This window comes from Homalodisca vitripennis, chromosome 2 (assembly GCF_021130785.1).
Source record: "Homalodisca vitripennis isolate AUS2020 chromosome 2, UT_GWSS_2.1, whole genome shotgun sequence".
NCBI classification, from domain to species: domain Eukaryota; kingdom Metazoa; phylum Arthropoda; class Insecta; order Hemiptera; family Cicadellidae; genus Homalodisca; species Homalodisca vitripennis.
In genome coordinates, this window is record NC_060208.1 from 115,962,108 (window position 1) to 115,972,445 (window position 10,338).

The following is a 10,338-nucleotide window of genomic DNA, read 5'->3' on the forward strand; positions in this document are numbered from 1 at the left end:
AATTTTTAAATCCCTTGTCATTTACTTAATGTCCGGACTTAACCAGTCACCGAATTCCGCTTATCCCCGAATTTGCAAGCGTTTACTTTGGGGGCCTGGGGGCGTAGCCCCCAGCGAGCCGAAGGCGAGTTTGTATCTATATGTCAGTCAGTCAGTTACACATGCGGCTGTATAAGTATTTAGATTCATGAAGTTCTCCCCCCACTTCTACAGCACATTGTACTAGTAAAAATAATGAAAAAATGTTATATAAACATAGGTCCGAAAACGCTTCGTTAGCGAGTTACAGCTAGCGAAAGATTTCGCCTGAATTCCTGGGTAAAGAGTAAAATAAAGCCATACTGAACTTTTGGAAAGGTTAATTAAGTAAGAAATATCGTGGATTCTTATGTATTTTTACCTGATAAAGCTAATAAAATAGGTTTCAGAACTGTACCTGTAGTAGTTTTTGAGGGATTCAGGGTTAAATGCAAAAAATTGGGGCACGAAACAATGTTTTTTTAAGTTTGATGTACAATAAACTTTGTTAAATTGGTAATAAATACATAAAATCAACAAACATTAATTGTAGAGAATTTAATTCTGAGAAAATTGATATAATCAAAGTCTAAAATAAAACAGAAATAAGTACCAAAAAATCGATTTTATTCAGTATAATACATTACTAGTTTTAAGCAAAATTAATCAGGTTGGGCCAACCGTACGCACCTTTTTATAATAGATGTTCGAAAATAAGGGCCATTCATTATCAATACATTTTGCAGCACGTTTGTGTATTGCTTTTGTTGCGTTTCTTAATTTTTCAGGACTTCCCTGTATCTGCACAGCCGAATCCATAATATGGGCAATTAATTCATCACGAGAATTCACTTTTGTCTTGTATACAATGTCTTTCATCCATCCCCAGATTGCAATAATCCAATGGAGATAGATCTGGTGATCTTGGTGGCCAAGGGTGAGGCCCTCCACGACCAATCCAGTGTCCAGGAAATTGATGATTTAAGTAAGCAGAAACGGCACGTGAAAAGTGGGGAGGTGCTCCGTCATGCTGGAAGTACAAATTTTGTCTGAGATGTAAAGGAACATTCTCTAACAGCTGCGGCAACTCTTCTTGAAGGAAATGCAAACAGAACTCAGCATTTAGGCGTCCAGGTAATATGAAAGGTCCAATCAGCCGATTGTGCAAAAGGCCACACCAGACATTGACGCTAAATCGGTGTTGAAAGTTCTGTTCCACTACCTCATGTGGATTTTCTTCTGCCCATGAGTGTTCATTGTGCAAGTTATTGACACCATCCCGAGTGAATTGTGCCTCATCCGTAAACAAAATACGCTTGTAGAGTTGATTATTAATATTCAAAAAGTTGCAAAACTCCAAGCGAAGCGGACCATCCCCTAGCTGTAGATGTTGAAACCTTTTGTTTATGAAACAGATAAAATTTGTTTCGATTAAGTGACCTCCACACCGTTGACTGTGAAACTCCTATCCGCCTAGAAATACGTCGTGTACTTACACCTGGACTGCGATGAACAGCATTAATAACAATATCATCATCAAGTTGGACAGCTTGTTCATAATTGGTTCTAGTACTTGGTAGTGATCCTGTTTCCCGAAGAGTACGAAAAGTTCCTGAAATTGTTTTGGTATCTGGAATCCTCCTATTAGGGTAACGTAGTTCATATTCTTCTACAGCAGCTCTAGCATTACCATTACAGTAACCCAAAATAAAAACCATATCAGCGTATTCCTCTGATGTAAATAAGTAAGGCATTTTTTCGCTGAATAAACAATCGAATTATAACTCACAGAAAAATTGCATTTAATAACACGATTCACAGAACCCGAGCTCCTGCTGTAGCTTACAAAACACCACTAATACACAGTTCTAACGTAACAGTACAGAATACGTTGATCAGCTGTTATTCGTGTGTTACCAACTTAGAAATTAATAAAACAAAAAACTGCATTTCGATGATTAGTAAACAATAATGGGAAAATGTTTGCTTCATTTATTTTCGAACATTTGATGTAAATTTTTATTTAAAAAAAAATACAACGTAATAAAACATGATATTTTTATTTACAAACAAATTTATTTAACAGTTAACAGTTAATCTTGTTTTCTCAATTTATCTCATCATTAAGGAACAAACATTTTGTTTTTGTTTTATTTTAACCAAATACCGTACGGTATTTCTTTACAGCTAGTAATGTATTATACTGAATAAAATCGATTTTTTGGTACTTATTTCTGTTTTATTTTAGACTTTGATTATATCAATTTTCTCAGAATTAAATTCTCTACAATTAATGTTTGTTGATTTTATGTATTTATTACCAATTTAACAAAGTTATTGTACATCAAACTTAAAAAAACATTGTTTCGTGCCCCAATTTTTTGCATTTAACCCTGAATCCCTCAAAAACTACTACAGGTACAGTTCTGAAACCTATTTTATTAGCTTTATCAGGTAAAAATACATAAGAATCCACGATATTTCTTACTTAATTAACCTTTCCAAAAGTTCAGTATGGCTTTATTTTACTCTTTACCCAGGAATTCAGGCGAAATCTTTCGCTAGCTGTAACTCGCTAACAAAGCGTTTTCGGACCTATGTTTATATAACATTTTTTCATTATTTTTACTAGTACAATGTGCTGTAGAAGTGGGGGGAGAAACTTCATGAATCACCCTGTATATATTAGACTTAAAAATAGAATACAAATATAAACTTCCAAACCAGGCATCCAGCTATTCCGCAGAACTGTATGCCATAAAGAAAGCTGTTGAAATAGCAAACGAACAAAAATTATGATAACATTGTAGTATGTTCTGACTCAAAAGCTGCTATACTAGCCATAAAGGCAGCAAGTTCAGCAGATTATGAAGAAAATCTGGCATCAGCCATTACAGTCTGCATGATGAGAGGTAATAAATACTTCACTTTTCAATAGGTACCAAGTCATGTGGGGATAGGTCCCAATGAACACGTAGATAGGCTAGCAAAAGAGGCAACCCAAGAAGGTGAAGAACCAACAGATTTTAAAGTGTCATTGGAAGATTTTGTTGGCGCAATTAAAACAATCACTACTTGCCCCTGATAGCCCCTCCCCATGGTATAATAATTACAAACTGAGTAGAAATAAAATAGTAACGATAAATAGACTAAGAATTGGACATGCTTGGGTTAATGAAACCCTACTTAAGATAAATTGTTATTTCACTCCGTTATGCCTCAAATGCTATGCAGGTTCCATAGAAAGTCTTCAACATTTAATCTTTGATTGTGTGCAATACAACGACTTCAGATATAAATTGCTCACTAAACTGAAAGCGAAGAAAATAGATTCACCTTATATATTGAAAGATCTTTTAACGAGCTTTGATATGGAAATATACTGGTAATTGTAAGTTTTCTTAAATCTATAAATAAGGTAATATATATAAAAAAAAACTGGTCATACATACAAGAATGTTTATCGAGGTTCCATGCTCAAAGTAAGCAGAACCTGCTGAAATTCAGCAAACAAGAAGAAAGAAAGAAAGAAAGAAAGAAAGGAATAAGAATATGCCTATGTTCAGACCGGGTATCTTAAACATATCAATATAAAATTCCAGTACAATTGATTAAATTGTTTACGCATGAAAGTAAAACAACAAACAAACAAAGATACTGTAGCCATAATGGTAGTGAGAGGTTCCAAACTGATTATATCAGACCTGATAACTATTCCATTGCAACCCCTTCTTTGGAGCAATCACAGTGTAACAGTACTTGAGTGACATAGCGGTCAAACGGCATAAAGTTTATATTACTGTTTACAAAACAATTTAAACTTAGAATGTAGAAGCCAGGCCCTTTACCAAAGACTTACAGTTAAAGGGCAAAATCATTTATTTCAACTGAGAACACCTGAAAAGTTACGACAGTGTTCCTGTAAAATTGTATAGCATCGTATTCTGTAGTCTTTGAAGTGTAAGTAATTGTTTAACGTAAAATTATTATATTATTACTTTTCCGAAATAGAAACTGTGTCATAGTACATTCCATTCATTTATACTACAGAGGAAAATACTGTGATGTTAAAAATATCAAAATTGTAATATTTGTTAAAGTTATATGCCATAATCTAATTACATATATTTTGACTTAGGGATATCCAAAACATTGCATTCTGAAGAGTGGTATTCCCTACGTACATGCCCATGTTTATGTACCCAGGCCTGCAGTATTTATCGTTAAAGGTCACTAAAACGGCGTGCGTTAAAACTTTAATAAACGCAATGAATAATAACGTTCCATATTTTTATTTCGTTTACACTAATTCATTAAAATTGCAGAAACAAATGTAACATAGTTGCATGGTAAAGATTGGCATTTAGTGTTTTCAAGCATGTTGCACGGCACATACTTACCTTTCATTTGTTATATTTATCATCAAATGGTTTAAATTACATTTAGAAAATAAATGCTAATTATATTTTTTTAACTGAAGCTTGGCTAAATGCTCGAAGTAATTTAATGAATTCGGATGGTTATAATCTCTATTGGTCGCACAATGGCCTGAGCCAGAGCGACGGACTTGTTGTGTACATAGATGACACATTGCCAATGACCTGTAGTGAGCTCTGCCTGGGCGGGGTAGCCACGAGCTTATTATCTCTTACACTGCAAAGGGCGGAACGCCGTGCGAGCTGCTTGCGGTGTATCACAGCCCCAACTCCAACCTACCCCGTTTCACTGAGGCAATTAGTCGTCACTTTACAGATATTGCAACAGCAATCAGTTTCTCATTATTGCTGGTGGCATTAACTGTATTATTTTAAATATTAACAACAATTCTGTAGAAGATATTTTGACGTCTTGCATGACAAAGATTTTGTTGCAACAGTGTATCAGATGACGCGGCCAAGTAGTCAAACTTGAATCGATCACTTTTTGTGAAGTTTGCACGGTGACAAGTTCATATGTAATTGAAACTGCGATCACCGTCCACAGTTTATTAATCATGCAGATCGGCCTAAATAAAAAGTACAATTCCCACAGACCCGAAAGATTCTACTTTAAAAGCGACTGGCGTAAAATTTGCGGGGATTTAAAAAATAAGAAGTGGAATCATGTAATAGGCAATGAAGATTTAGATACTGCTAACGAGGGATTTATGGAAAGTTTACATTAAAATAAAAAAAAAATTGAAACCGTGGGTAACTTTAGACATCCTTAAATCAATCAGTTGTAGAGATCAATTACATACTGCATTGTACAAGGAACTTTTTAATGTTAAACTGCGTAACCGATGCTTGAGAAACACTCTTCATGCAACTATTAAATACACTTCACCACGTAGTAACTTTAAGTATACGATCCGGAAAATTTTCTAACACATTTAAAAGTTTGGTCCATAATCACAACATAGTTATTTCAGACCAATTTCACTTTTGATACAAATAGATAACATACTCGAGAAATGTTTAAAAATGCAGTTAAGGAGTTATTTACAGCAATTCCACATTCTCAATTTCACTGTATGGTTTTAGAGAAGAAAAATATATCCGATGATTTAATTTACATTAATAAGCTAAGTTCACATAAAATTGGAGAAAAATATACGTTATAGTGACATTCCTATATTTGGCTAAGGCCTTTGATTCCGTCAATAGAACAAATATCATTCGAAAACTGAAAATTATTGGAGTTACGAAAAACGTTCTTGATTGGTTTAAAAATGGATCCCAAATGGTTTCAATCAACAACATTAATAGTGACACCATACCTTTGAGTTATGGTGTAGTTCAAGGAAGTACCTTGAGCCCACTTCTATTTAGTGTTTACATAAACAACGTTCTCAAAATTGATTAAAAAGGAAAACTATTTCTATTTACGTACTATACGGCGTTAGTTTCAGCTGGTGAGACTTGGAAGGAGGCATATGAGCAGCGTCCTTGGATCTCATCAGAATTAAGAACTGGTTTTACCACCATCTTTGAGTGTAAATGTTGAGAAAACAAAATACCTACCGATTTCCATGAAGAAAGATCCAGGTCCAACGACGCTGAAGATGCACTCCTGTGGCGACCACTGGTCGGTAGCCTGCGGCTATGGTACTATTGAGCGTGTGGAACAATACAAGTACGTATCGTAAAGGTGTCGTTTTCAATCGAAAGTTAAGTTGGCTCCACACGTTCAGTATGTTAAAAAGAAGCTTAGACCCATGATTTATGCATTCATGCAACTGGCACAGGCGCTGTCTGGTGGTAATTGTAGAGAAGTTTACTTCTCATGTATACATTCCACGTTACAGTACGGCATTCTGGAGTGGGAGGAGGGGCGGCCTACGTCTACCTTCAAGTCGCTAGCGGTTTCTCAGAAATCCATAATGAACGTAATCCTTAAGAAAAATATCTTACCAAAATGATACACGAGCGGTTTCCCGTTCTAAATATAACACAGATTTTTATTGACTGCCTATTAATATATATCCGCAATAATAAAAACACAATTTTTAAGAAAGCACCCATACATATGTAACAAAAAATAGGGTAAATTATATATATATATATATATATATATATATATATATATATAATATATATATATATATATAATATACATAAAATGTAACATGTATACAATATTTTGTTTATATTTATATCACACTAAGTAGTTAGTTTATTTATTGTTGATGTAAGCCAACAATGTTCAAAGAAATTAAATTTATGTAGTGCTGCTGGACTGACTTAAGAACTTTAATCCTGCACACAGACATGGGGTCTCTGCGGGAATTATTCCAATTTTATTTTTACAATGTATGTAATTCAAACGTATTTGTGTATTGTTTGGAAATAAATAAATGAAATGAGAACAAAACTGTAACTCGATTATTCATTGTATTATATTTGTTAATATTTCTTTAAAAGTTTATTTCATTATATCCATGATGAAAAGAAAATATGCTTATTGCAATATCATAAATATTCGAGTGGCAAACTACCACAGCAATGACTTGCAAATATTTAGTAAAATGGTAATTTTATTCGAAGGTCACTCTCAAATGTAATTCTGATTCCCAATCAGGAAAAGGTTCCACTAGAATCCGGGAACGTTACAAAAAGTCGACAAGTCGGTGTAATTGGACAAGGGAAGTTCCGATTCCATAAAACCCACTTCCAGCGCCGCCGTGCCCCATCTGCTACCGGCTTAATCCTTTGAGTCTCTCCAATTTAGCATTCTACGATACAAATCTGGTTCTTATTCACAGCAAACTTGTTCAGGAATAAATACAAAACGGTTAAAGGCACAAAACATAACATAACATCACAATTATATTCGTATTAGTTCATAGTGCAAAGAATTATTTAATATTATTTAACTATTGATAAAAATAAGTTAGTCAGTTAATAACTCATTAAATATAGCAATGGAACAAAATATAGCAATATTAGATATATGCTGGGTTAATACTTTATAATTGTGTGTCCTCATAGAAAATTAAAAAGCTAGAACTTACTTGAAGTTAAGGAAATTGAAATAAACTTTAAGTATTAATTGTATTTTAATAAGTTCTTATTATGCTTTTTTCTGCCCGATTACGTGCGGTATTACTTTATGGAGAAACAGTGACTTTGTTGCAAAAGTTTTGAAATAGCCGAAACATGCTTTAAAGATTATAAAGCAATTAAATAATCGTGAATATTGTTATACTTTATGAAAAAAATTAAATAAATAAATTCCTATGTTTGTATGTATATATTTTTGTTTATAAATCTAAAAGAAAGTCTACATAAATATTAAATTAGATCTGATATACATAATTATGGTAATATAATTAATTAATTTGTAATATATATATATATATATATTACAATTTAATTATATATTGTAATGGTATAATGGTTAATGCTCTGTGGTGTAATGGTAGCACATTCACCCGGCAAGTGAGAGATCCGGGTTCGAGTCCCGGCGGAGCAAGTACTTTTTGTGATTCAATGTTTATTGAAAAATTTATATACACACATATATTTATATAATTTTTAATTTTGCTTTGGAGTTATTTCCTGTTCGGTTCTGAAAAACAAATAGCAACGCAGTCTGTATGGAACAAGATTATTTAATAAACTGCCACAAGTAAAAAGATTCTCAGGTAAAAGTAAAACACCTTTAGTCTGAATATATAAAAAAATGATGTTGATTACATAAAACGAATGATATAAACCTAAGTTAAATATTTTGTACATCTGTTATAGACATTTATTTGCTGTATTTTAATATTATTGTATTATTTTAAATGCTTGGTTTGTTGTCTTTTTATCTGTAAATTTTGTATAATATTTTATTACTGTTAATTTGTTGTAAATTCTTTAATTGTTGTAGAATATTTTACCACTGATATTTTTGTAAATATTTTAATTGTATTTATAATGCTACTTAAGTAGTTAAGAAACAATATACTGAATCGGTATATTGCACTAATGTATGTCTAATAATTAATAAGAATTTTGAATCTTGAAAATAACCAACATTTAAAATATATTAGTGAAAGTGTAACTACAGATTTTGGGTATCAATTAGAGAAAAAACAAGTTTAAACTTTATGACTGTTTGTAATCGTACATGTTATAGATTCACAGACCGTTCTGATCCATAATAAGAAATTTATATAGGGTAATTCATACTAAAGATAGTATGTTTGCATTATTATTAAAGAATATGTTTAGTGCTATGAAACTTTTGTGAAACTACCCTTGTTAATTTACTTTACGTTAACGGACATTTCAAATTCATAAACAGTTAATGCGCACACGGGCTTTTTGATTTGAACAGTGTTTGAAAAGACATCACAAGAGATAAATATTAGTTGGTAGCATTGCAAAAACACTGTCCACATGGTTTCTCAAAATTAACCCTTCATCGAGATGTATCCCCAGGAGTTTCGCTCCGTCAACTTTATCCAGGACCATATGTAAAATTTGCATTCGTGTCGTCTACATATTGGACTATGTGTCCTATATGAATCTTTTAATTAAAATTTTTTATATTTACAGATTTTTGCACCAAGACTGACGTTTTCTATTAAAAAAAGATGACTGAAGCCACTGCAATAGCATACTTCTAGGACCATTTTTGTGTGATTTGTTAAGGATAATGTTGAATCTATAAAATTGAAAGCCTTAGTCAAAGGAAGACAAAAACCAGGTGTTAGTTTTTTGACCAAGCTATCAAAATCAGCTCAATTAAGTGCGTGATTGCATCGATTGTGGATTTTTATGATGTAACACAAAAATAATTTGGTGATATATAAGTTTTCTCACAAAAATGTAGCATACTACTTCAGTAATGTCTTTTGAAAACTATAGCAGTAGCTAGGATAAAGATTCACCGATAATTACTTATTTGCAATGAATCATGTTTATTAAAGTATGGAATTACTAGAGCTTTCTACCACAATTGAGCGTATACTCCTAAAAGTCTAGCTAAAAACCATATCTTATGAAGTTCTGTCAAATATAACACAATCTGAATTCTGATATTATATTGAAAATTAAATAATATTGTTTAAATTCGTCCTTTTCAACATCCCGTTTAAAGTTCTGAAACTATTAATAATGTGTTTTCTTCGTTATGACCAGTAAAAGTTCTTTCTCGCATGGTCGTTGTTGCTATGGAGGGCACCTCAATAACCATTTTCCCAATGGAAGTTCAACATTAATGCAATGGTAACATTATTAAAACGGTCAATTAGTCAAATTGCTATGCAGTATTAATTTATGAATTCCACTCCACGGCCTTACATCAGTTTTCAGTAAGGGAGAGTAAATCCCTGGTGACGCTAATGGGATTGTTGCTGTAACATAATAAGAAGATATTAGGGACTTTTAGCCGCCATTACTCGTTATATCGTGAACATTCCCAATATCTCACATCGTTTCATGTAAACTCTGTGTACATCACTACAACTTGCTGTTTCCATCAGAGGAATAACGCAAAAAAAGCATTATTATTAGTTAGTACAGTAAAATACCTATTCCTTATGGATTTTTGACATTTATTAATTTTTTTATTCTAGAGAAATTCTAGTTAACTAAACTTGTCGTAGTCATGTAATATTTGACTTCGTTCGCTGGGAAATATTTACACTTCCAACTTTCGAAGGACGTTTTATAATATTCTTTTATCTAACCGACTTAAAAGACCTCACTCACTGAAGTGTATGAAAATTTAGTTTTAATGAAACTAAATATCATATTATTTTTATTTGTAATATTATTTAATTTAATAATATAATACATTTATTAGTCTGATTTATCAATTTAGATACAAATACATTTTTGGTACAAT

General features: G+C 32.5%; 1 non-coding gene across 1 annotated transcript; it reads left to right on the forward strand.

Moving 5' to 3' along the window:
- The first annotated feature begins 7,900 nt into the window (after positions 1-7,900).
- Trnaa-ggc lies at positions 7,901-7,971 on the forward strand. The gene has a single exon. It is a non-coding gene; the product is annotated as a tRNA-Ala (tRNA).
- Positions 7,972-10,338: the final 2,367 nt, after the last annotated feature.